Source organism: Acomys russatus, chromosome 2 (genome assembly GCF_903995435.1).
Source record: "Acomys russatus chromosome 2, mAcoRus1.1, whole genome shotgun sequence".
NCBI lineage: Eukaryota > Metazoa > Chordata > Mammalia > Rodentia > Muridae > Acomys > Acomys russatus.
In genome coordinates, this window is record NC_067138.1 from 48,490,276 (window position 1) to 48,500,759 (window position 10,484).

The following is a 10,484-nucleotide window of genomic DNA, read 5'->3' on the forward strand; positions in this document are numbered from 1 at the left end:
TCATGTTTTTCATGAAAATGGCCAACACAGCTCAAGACTATATATGTGAATTCAAGAGCAGACAACTGTATTGAGGTTCACTGAGTGGACAATTAAGTGGAAGCATAGGAAATTAATGACCAATAAACAGCACAGAACAGCTTCATGTCTAGATGGTATGCATCCAGAGGAGAGTTTCTGAGCATGAAGAAAAGATAAATATCTTCTAGTTGTGGGACTAGGACAGAAATACAGCCACAAAATCTATGACCTACAGCCTGCTCTCCCTGAATGATTGCTGGGGCAATGCTAGCTCAGAGTTCATGGAATAGCCAACTCATTTAACCTGAGGCACACACCATGAGAGGGAATCCATGTTCTCTCTGCTATTGCCTATATGCTCAGGACCCGGAAGCTGCATGGCTCAGAGACCTAGTATAAAACCAAATATGGCTGACAAAACAAACCAAACAAATAAACAAACAGAGTCAGTTAATTGTTTTCTAATGATATTCTGCTATACTTATAACTTCAGTGCCTAGCCCAATTATCATCAGAGAGACTTCCTCCAGCAGCTGATACAGAGACCCATAGCTCTAGGAACTCCACAGAAGAGAGGAGAAAGAGTTTGTAGGAGTCAGAGGGATCAAGGACAACAGGAGAACACGGCTCACATTATCAACCTAACAGGGCTTATAGGGGCTAGGAAGACTGAAGTGGTAACCATGGGTCCTGCATGGTTCTGCACCATGCTCTCTGCATACATGTTGAGATTTTTTTTTAGCTCGGGAATTTTGTTGGGCTCCTAACAATGGGAGTGAGTTTTTCTCTGCCTCTTTTTCCTGCTCATGTGATGCTTTTTCTTCTACTGGGTTGTCTTACCCAGCCTTAATATGAGAGTATATGCCTCATCTTACTGCATCTTGTGATTCCAAATTTGGCTGGTATCACTGGAGACCTGCTCTTTTCTGAAGGGAAATGAAGAAGCAGTAGATCAGAGGGGACAGGAGGTGAAGGGGATTGGGAAAAGGGGAGGCTCTGGTTGGAATGTATTGTATGACAGAAGAAGAAAGAAGGAAAGGTTTGAAGAAGGGAAGGGAAGGAAGGAAGGAAAGAAAGAAAGAAAAATATGTTAAGCTGAAAACAAGCGAATTAAATCACAGTAAGTGTAGGACTCTGTTTTATCACAGGTGTAAAGATAGGGATGGTCCAGCCTTATACACCAGTTGCTTGAAGCAATTCCACCATTTTCTGATGCACATTTACTTACATGAGTCATCACTAACTAATGAGGGACATGTAAATTACAGGGCCTACTTTTTCATTTTACAGAACACTATGCAACCTTTCTAAAAATTCTGAATTCTACATGTAATTTTAATCATTGGTTGTGAACAAAATTAAATAAGGCTCATATATTGTAAATTTGTTTTTATTTCCTCATATGGTAGGGATGAGATGAGATGAGAGCCATACCCAAGCTTAAAGAATATATGTCTTGGGCTAAGCCCAGAGTATTTCTGTCCAAATATCCATATGCCTAGGCCTGGAAGGATAGGATATTTTCAACCTCCAAGATTTATTGCAGGATACGCTCCTACTTTCTAGTTCTTTCTGAACACTGGCTAGCTGCTTCAGTTCATCTGTTCTGGCTCAAAACTTCTCTCCAAGATGACTGATTCATATTGGCTTCACTCAGCTTCTCACTGAATTGCTGTGCTTAGAAAAACTGCCTCTGAATTCCTTAAATTGACCTGGACCTAATTGCCTGCACTAAGTATATTGACTGCACAAATTCTGCTGTATCCCTGTACTGTACTCTTCTCCTCTCTGCTCTCTCTGTCTTATTCTTGCATAGCTTCATTTTCCTGTCTGTTCTCGTGAGAGTTGGGCCTACCCTATCTCTGACTTACTCTGTCAAATCTTTGTCTGATTTGTCACTTTGCCTTGCTGCTCAATCAGACATCACAACTTGGTATTAAAGGTGTGTACTAATGGTGTGTTTATATTCCAGCCAGAAGGATTAAAGGTGTATACCAAATGCATGTTTATATCTCAGCCAGATCACACAGACATAGGTTGTTAGATGTGATCCCATGTCAGAGGAGCCATGTTGCTAGATTAAAATTCTTCTACAATATATGCACTCAGCAATGAATTTTCAAGCTTGTCATGATTAGACTTCATGTGAGCTAAAGTTGGAAAAATAAACAGATATTGTTCATATTACTGGACTTCAGTTTGCTATATCTAGGGACACTATAGTTGGAATCGATCAGTACAACCTGAACTTCTAATGACCAAACCTGTCAATGTTTGTTAGGTATCAAGATAAAGTACAATGGACTTTTCCTATCATAACATAGTTTTATAGCTATGGAACACTCACTCAAGAGCAAAACCTTCCACATTGCTTGGTTGTTGTTTCTTTGTTTATTCTGGTCATAGTCTCGTGCCTCCTCTCCTGCTAGTTCTACCCTCCCTTCCTCTCCCTCTCCCCCTCCTTCCTCCTTTATTCCTCAGAAAAGAAGGGGGTCTTCACCTACTCCCAGTACAGCAAGTCACATCAGGACTGAGCATGTCTTCTACCTGGGGCCTGGCAAGGCAGTCTTGCCATGGGGAAGTGATCAAACAGCTCAGAAAAAGTCCATGTCAGAGACAGCTCCTGCTCACATTACTAGAGGACCCACATGAGGCCTGAGCTGTGAATGGGCTACAACTCAAGGGATCCTAGGTCCAATCCATGCAAGCTTTGGTTGGTGAGACTTCTGCACTGTAAATATATATATATATATATATATATATATATATATATATATATATATATTTTTTTTTTTTTTTGGTATTCTCTTCCCAACACCAACTCAGGCAAAAATATTTATTCTTTAGTATTATTTCAACTTCTGAGTATTTCACTTGTAGTCACTGACAATCAAATAAAATGAAAGAGAAAACAGCATGGCATGACATTACCATGATGTGTGTGTTTTAAAGTTGAAGATATTGCGAGAATGACATGTGAAAGAATAAAAACAAATTGCAGAAATATTCATTTCCATATAATGTCTGCTTATGTGGTTATCATTGCTAGTGCCAGAAACAGCGTGATTGATAATAATTTGCTTACTAATGTAATTAAACTATGAACAAATGGTGAAAAAATTGTGATTTTGAGTAGGTTTTGGGCCAATTATCATGGGTATTATATGATGAGACTAGTCACATTGTTTTCAGGCATTATGTCTTCAATAATGAAGAAAATGGGGTCATTTTTGCAGTAAAGATTTATAGACTCAAAAGTAGAGAATAGTGATTTAAAAAATAATGTATAATGTGTTCTCACAAGAAAACACAAGGACATCATTCTGGGTCTGGGTTAACTCACTCAGGATGATAAGTTCTAGTTCCATTTACTTGCCTGAAATTTTCAAGATTTTCAAGATAGCCAGATGTATTGATAAGGGCTCTCAAGAAAAACAAAGGAATACCAGAGAGGTTTAGTGCTTTGCAAAACACAGTTCTCACTGGATAGTCTAACAGTGGCTATTTGCACACTGAAGAGACTGATAACTATGCAGATACACAGTCAACAAAACTAGAAGTCTCAGTAGTCCTGACTTTGGGTTGAAGGCCTAAAAGATTCCTAGAGAGTCTCTTGTCTTTGTTTTACATTGGAAGGCCACAGAAGGTTGGTTCTGCTATGAACAAAAATTTGCTACTGCTGCAGCATTCACCAGCAAGAAGCAAAAACAGGGAAGGGCCAGCACTGGGTTTTCCTTGGATTTCTATATATATGGCCCACCAATGAAAAAGGCCACCCAAACCTGGAGAAGCATATTCTTGGTTTATTTAACCTTTTATAAAATGTCCTGGCAGGCCTGCCCAGAGAACAATCCCATGGTAGAGTCCATATCCATTAAAGTTGACAATTAGGATTAATTATTCAATCAGAACATCAGCAAGTAATGTTCTATAACTATGTCGTCACTGAATGAGTGCCTTACCTTTCAACCCTCACAGCCTGTCTGAATGCTCTCACATGAGTCTTCTCTCTCAGGCTAACTGTGTCCTTGGTTACCTGAACTTCATATCTCATCATCAGCAACCTGCAGCTTCTCTTCTAACTATTGACATTTCCATTTCTAATGTCATCTTTTCTTCTTTACCACATGGTTGGCTAAATCTTGGCACAATTTCTTTGAATTCAAGCTCTGCCAAATTCCTTGAGATCAGAAGGGAAGCCTTGCCTGAGTCTGGTACTTAAAGTCTGTTCTCAAATGAGACTTGATGTGATAAAAATGTTCAGCTTTTGCTTCTAGATTGGCTGTTCTATATTTTTGTTGTTCTGAGTCTCTCTTCTTTTTTGTCATCTGGTTGTTTGTCTTGGAGCTTCTTTGGAACAGTGTTCATTCTCTGTTCCTTCTCTTACAGTACTCTTCGCATATAGTTCAATATATTTATTTATAATGGACGCACAATGAATCAATGAAGTGAAAAACTAAGTAATAAATTCAAGGAATACAGTAAAATAGGGGGATTTGGAATATGGTTAACTATTTATCGTCACTGTTCTCAAGTCTGTAAATCATTTATAAGTCTATATTTTTAATAGCATCTGATATATGAAGCCAAGCTTTGGGTATGAAATAAGTTCCAAGAGAATTTGTAACTCTCTGCTAAATGACACTTGGGTCAGGGAAGAAATAAAGAAAGAAATCAAGGAGTTTCTGAAATTCAATGAAAATGAAGAAACAACATACCCAAATTTGTGGGATACATTGAAAGCAGTGCTAAGAGGAAAATTCATAGCACTAAGTGCCTTTAAAAAGAAATTGGAAACATCGCACATAAGCATCTTAACAACACAACTGGAAGCCCTAGAAAAAAAAGAAGCAGAAACACCCAAGAGGAGTAGACGCCTGGAAATAATCAAACTCAGGGCTGAAATTAACAAATTAGAAACTAAGAAAACAGTCCAAAGAATCAACAAAACCAAAAGCTGGTTCTTTGAGAAAATCAACAAGATAGACAGACCATTAGCCAAACTAACTAAAAGGCAGAGAGACAGTATTGAAATCAACAAAATCAGAAATGAAAAGGGAGACATAACAACAGACACTGAAGAAATTCAAAGAATCATAAGATCCTACTTTGAAGGCATATACGCCACAAAATTTGAAAATCTAAGGGAAATGGACGATTTTCTTGATCAAGTTCACCTGCCAAAGTTGAATGAAGAACAGATAAACAAGTTAAATAGTCCCATTTCCCCTACGGAAATAGAAGCAATCATCGATGGTCTCCCAACCAAAAAAAGCCCAGGGCCAGATGGTTTCAGTGCAGAATTCTACCAGACCTTTAAGGGCGAGCTAATACCGATACTCTTCAAGCTACTCCAAAAGATAGAAATGGATGGAAAATTACCAAATTCATTCTATGAGGCCATAGTCTCATTGATACCTAAACCTCACAAAGACTCAACAAAGAAAGAGAATTTCAGACCAATTTCTCTTATGAACATAGATGCAAAAATACTAAATAAAATACTTGCAAAACGAATACAGGAGCACATCAAAGATATCATTCATCATGACCAAGTAGGCTTCATTCCAGGCATGCAGGGATGGTTTAATATACGGAAATCCATCAATGTAATCCACCATATAAACAAACTGAAAATAAAAAACCACATGATCATCTCCTTGGATGCAGAGAAAGCATTTGATAAAATTCAACACCCATTCATGTTTAAAGTTTTAGAGAGATCGGGGATACAAGGCACTTTCCTCAACATAATAAAGGCTATATACAGCAAGCCAATAGCCAAAATCAAAGTAAATGGTGAGATACTCAAGGAAATTCCTCTCAAATCGGGAACAAGGCAAGGCTGCCCACTCTCTCCATATCTCTTCAATATAGTACTCGAAGTTCTAGCCAGAGCAATAAGACAACAAAAGGAGATCAAGGGTATCCAAATGGGAAAGGAGGAAGTCAAACATCTGGGTCTTTAAAATTGACTAGAACATTGATTTCAGAACTGCAGTTATAAATTTTAAGTAACTTAATGTAAGCAAAACTATCTTCAGGTTCTTGGCTACTATCTTTGCAAAATAGAATCATAAAAGAGATATGTAATATAGTTGAAACAGTGCCTTATATTTGTAACAGTCTGTATTATTTGATTACCTTTGCCAAATGTTGTCATTTAATATGTTAGATACCAGATAACAAAGCGTCAAGATTCTAAGATGGGTTATCCATAAAATTAGAGCCCAGTTTTTCTAGTATTTTTCACATCTTTAGAAATAGACATTTCTTTTCCTGACAGTGAAATATTTGCATGTGGCACCACAAAACCTCCCCAAATTACGTAAAATATTATGAATTATTTTGTGATTTTGCTTTTGTAACTTGTTTGTTCAGTTCTCCAGCATGAACTTTGTAGATGACTATGTTATGCACAGTGTCCAAAGTTTGGACATACTGCATGCCTTGTTTTATTGGTAGGAAAGAACCTGATACCAAGTTTTGAATTACTTTGCATCTAATTGGTTTATTTTAATAATAGTTAACTACTTTCTATAGTACTTTTTTGACTTTATACAACCTCACAATGAAGACAATATGGTAAAAACAAACTCACAACCAATCAACGACTACAGATGGAAAGGACAAAGAGCATAGTCAAGAGCCAGTGTGGTTAGAACTTGCTCTTAGATATTCCATCTATATAGAATTGTCATTCGGAATGCAATTTATTTAACATATCAAACTCTTCTATACCATGTTGGAAGCCATGGAAATTGAAATAAGTGTAAAGAAATTACTCTAGGTACTCCCAACTAGGCTACATAATTGGTTTATTCTGGTCACACCCTGTTTGTCTCTGTCTCTGCCAGCAGATGTCAGCACATCATGCGTTACTAACATTTTTTTATTAACCCCTCAGGGAGGCCTCATAAATAAAGGCACAATTATCTAAGGAATAATAATACAATACAGTACAAAAAATAGAAATTTGAAAACCACACCAAAAAAAAAAAAAAACAAATAAAAATAAGCAAAGAGAAAGCACAAAAGCATGCCTATTTATTTTTTTCTTCTCTCGTTTCTAATTTATATATTAATTTATTTATTTATTCATTCCAATCATTGCCCTCTTCCACCTCTTCTCCTGTCCCACTCTCCCTTTCTCTTCCACCATTCCCCTCCCCTATTCCTGAGAAAAGGGGAGGCTCCCTACTCCCCTACTCCAGCACACTAGGTTGCATTAGGACTGAGCACCTTCTCTTCCCCTGTGGCCTGTCAAAGCAGATCTACCAGGGAGAGTGATCAAAAAGCAGGCAACCAAGTCCAAGTCAGAGACAGCTCCCACTCCCCTTTATAGGAGACCCATATAAAGCCTGACCTGCCCATCTACTACGTCTGTGGATCCAAACAGATGACGAGACTCACAGCCAAAATTGGGCTAAATGCAGGGAGCGTGGTGGAAAAGTAGGCAGGGGTGGGGGGAGGGTGGATGGCAGGACTTGTAGGTGACAGGAGCTCCACAAGAAGACCAACAGAGCCAACAAACCAGGGCCCAGAGGGGTTTGTGGAGACTATAGTACCAACAAAGGACTATGCATGGACTGAACCTAGGCCTCCTCCACAGAGTGTAGTTATGCTACACTCCTGTATACAAGCATAGTAGAGTGTCTTTAACAGTGTCAGATGTTGGTTCTTTCCCATGGGGTGGGTCTCAGGTTGAGTCAGGGATTTATTAGACATTCCCTCAATCTCTGCTCTATCTTTATCCAAGCACATCTTTTAGACATGGTAAATTTTGGATCAAAGTCTTTTGTGGGTAAATTGGTGTTCCTATCCCTCCACTAGGATCCTTATCTAGTTACAGGGTGTCCTCTTCAGACTCCATGACTGCTCCTACTATGCGCCTTGGCTAGAGTGATCCTCATATTTTCCTAGATACCTACCCTGTCCTAGGTCTCCAGCTTGTCACAGAGATGCTTCTGACTATGGTACCTCTCCACTCTGCATACCCTCTGTCCTCCCTCGCTGTATCTCTCCAGGTCTGATTTCCAACCTGATTTCTCCCAATGTTCTGTCTCCTATGTTGTTTCTTCTCTTCAACCACTTCCACTGTCGTATTTCCCCATCTGAGTGAGATTTCATCATCCTCCCTTGGGTACTCCTTATTACTTAGCTTCTTTGGGTCTTTGGATTATAGTATGCTTATCCTATATATATTGCTAATATATGCTTATAAGTGAGTACATACCATGTGTGTCTTTCTGGGTTTGGGTACCACACTCATCATGATCTTTTCTAGTTTCATCAATTTGCTTGAAAATTTTCGATGTCTTTTGTAGCTTAATAGTATTCAATTGAGTAAATGTACCACATTTTTAAAAAATCCGTTATTCGGTTGAGGGATATTTGGGTTGTTTCCAAATTCTGGCTATTACAAAGAAAGCTGCTCTGAAAATAGTTAAGCAAATGTCCTTTTTGTATGGTGGAGCATCTTTTGGAATGGTATAGCTAGGTTTGAGGTAGAGCTATCCCAAATTTTCTGAAAAAGTGCCAGATTAATTTCCAAAGGAGTTGTGCAAGTTTTCACTCCCACCAGCAAAGGAGAAGTGTTTCCTTTTCTCTACATCCTCTCTAGACTGTGCTGTCACTTGAGTTTTTGATCTCAGCCATTCTGACAGGTATGAGATGGAGTCTCAGAGTCAGTTTGATTTGCATTTCCTTGATGACTAAGGACATTGAACTTATGAGACAAAATGAAAAGAGTTCTAATAGCAAAGTTTATACCAGTCAATCTCTTCATAAAGAAATTGGAGAGATCCCATACTATCAAGTTAACAGCTCACCTGAAAACTTTAGAAAAAAAAAAAATGAAGCAAACATATCTAACAAGAGTAGATGGCAGAAACTTATTAAACTCAAGGCGGAAATAAATAAATTAGAAAAAAGTGAACAATAAAAAGAATCAACTAAACCAGCAGCTGGTTTTTCAAGAAAATCAATACGATAAACAAACCCTTAGCCAAACTAACTAAAGGGCAAAAAGACAGTATCCAAATGAATAAAAATCAGCAATGCAAAAGGAGATATAACAAAAACACTGAGGAAATTTGAAATGTGTTTACATCTTACTTCAAAAGCCTGTACTACACAAATTGAAAAATGTAAATGAAATGAAAAAATTTCTTCATAAATTCCACTTACTAAAGTTAAATCATGATCAGGTAAACAAGTTAAGTAGTCCTATATCCCTGATGAAAATAGAAGCAGGCATTAAATTTTTCCCATAAAAAAAAAATCCCATGGCCAGATGGTTTCAGTGTAGAATTCCACCAGACTTTCAAAGAAGGGCTAATATCAATATTCTGCAAACTATTCCATAAAATAGAAATAGAAGGAACATTGCCAAACTCATTCCATGAGGCCATAGTCACCTTGATATCTAAGCCACAGAAAGACCCAACAAAGAAAGAGAATTTCAGACCAATTTTCCTTATGAAGATCGATGCAAAAATACTCAGCAAAATACAATCCAAATTCAAGAGCACATCAAAAATATCATCCATCATGATTAAGAAGGCTTCATCTAGGCATGCAGGCATGTTTCAGTATGCAAAAATCCATCAACATAACTTACCATATAAATAAACTGAAAGAAAGAAAAAACTACCTGATCATCCCATTAGATGCTGAAAATGCCTTTGACAAAATCCAACAGCCCTTCATCTTAAAAGTCTTGGAAAGTTCATGCATACAAAATACATACCTAAATTCAATAAAGACAACATACAGCAAGCCAATAGTCAACATCAGATTAAATGGAGAGAAACTTAAAGCAATTCCACTGAAATCAGAGACAAGACCAGTCTGCCCATGCTCACCTTATCTCTTGAATATAATTCTTGAAGTCTTAGCCAAAGCAATAAGACAACTAAAAGAGATACAAATTGGAAAGGAAGAAGCCAAAGTATCCCTATTTGCAGATATATGAGATTATAGGTAATTGACCCCAAAAATTCTACCAGAGAACTCCTATGGCTGATAAATACCTTCTGCAAAGTGGCTGGATACAAAATTCATTTAAAAAAATCAATAGCCCTCCTGTATACAAACAATAAACAGCCTGATAAGTAAATTAAAGAAAGAACACCCTTCACAATAGGCCCAAATACTGTAAAATATCTTGGTGTAACTCTAACCAAGCAAGTTAAACCTATGTATAACAAGAACTTCAAGTCTCTAAAAAAAAGAATTTGAAGAAGATACTACAAGATGGAAAGATCTCCCATACTCATAGATTGGTATGATTAACATAGGAAAAATAGCCTTATCAAAAACAATCTATAGATTCAATGCATATCTCATCAAAACACCAACAAAATTCTTCATAGAACTTGAAAGGACAATTCTCAAATTCATATGGAAAAACAACAACAACAGACAGAATAGCTTAAACAATCTTACACAATAAAAGAACT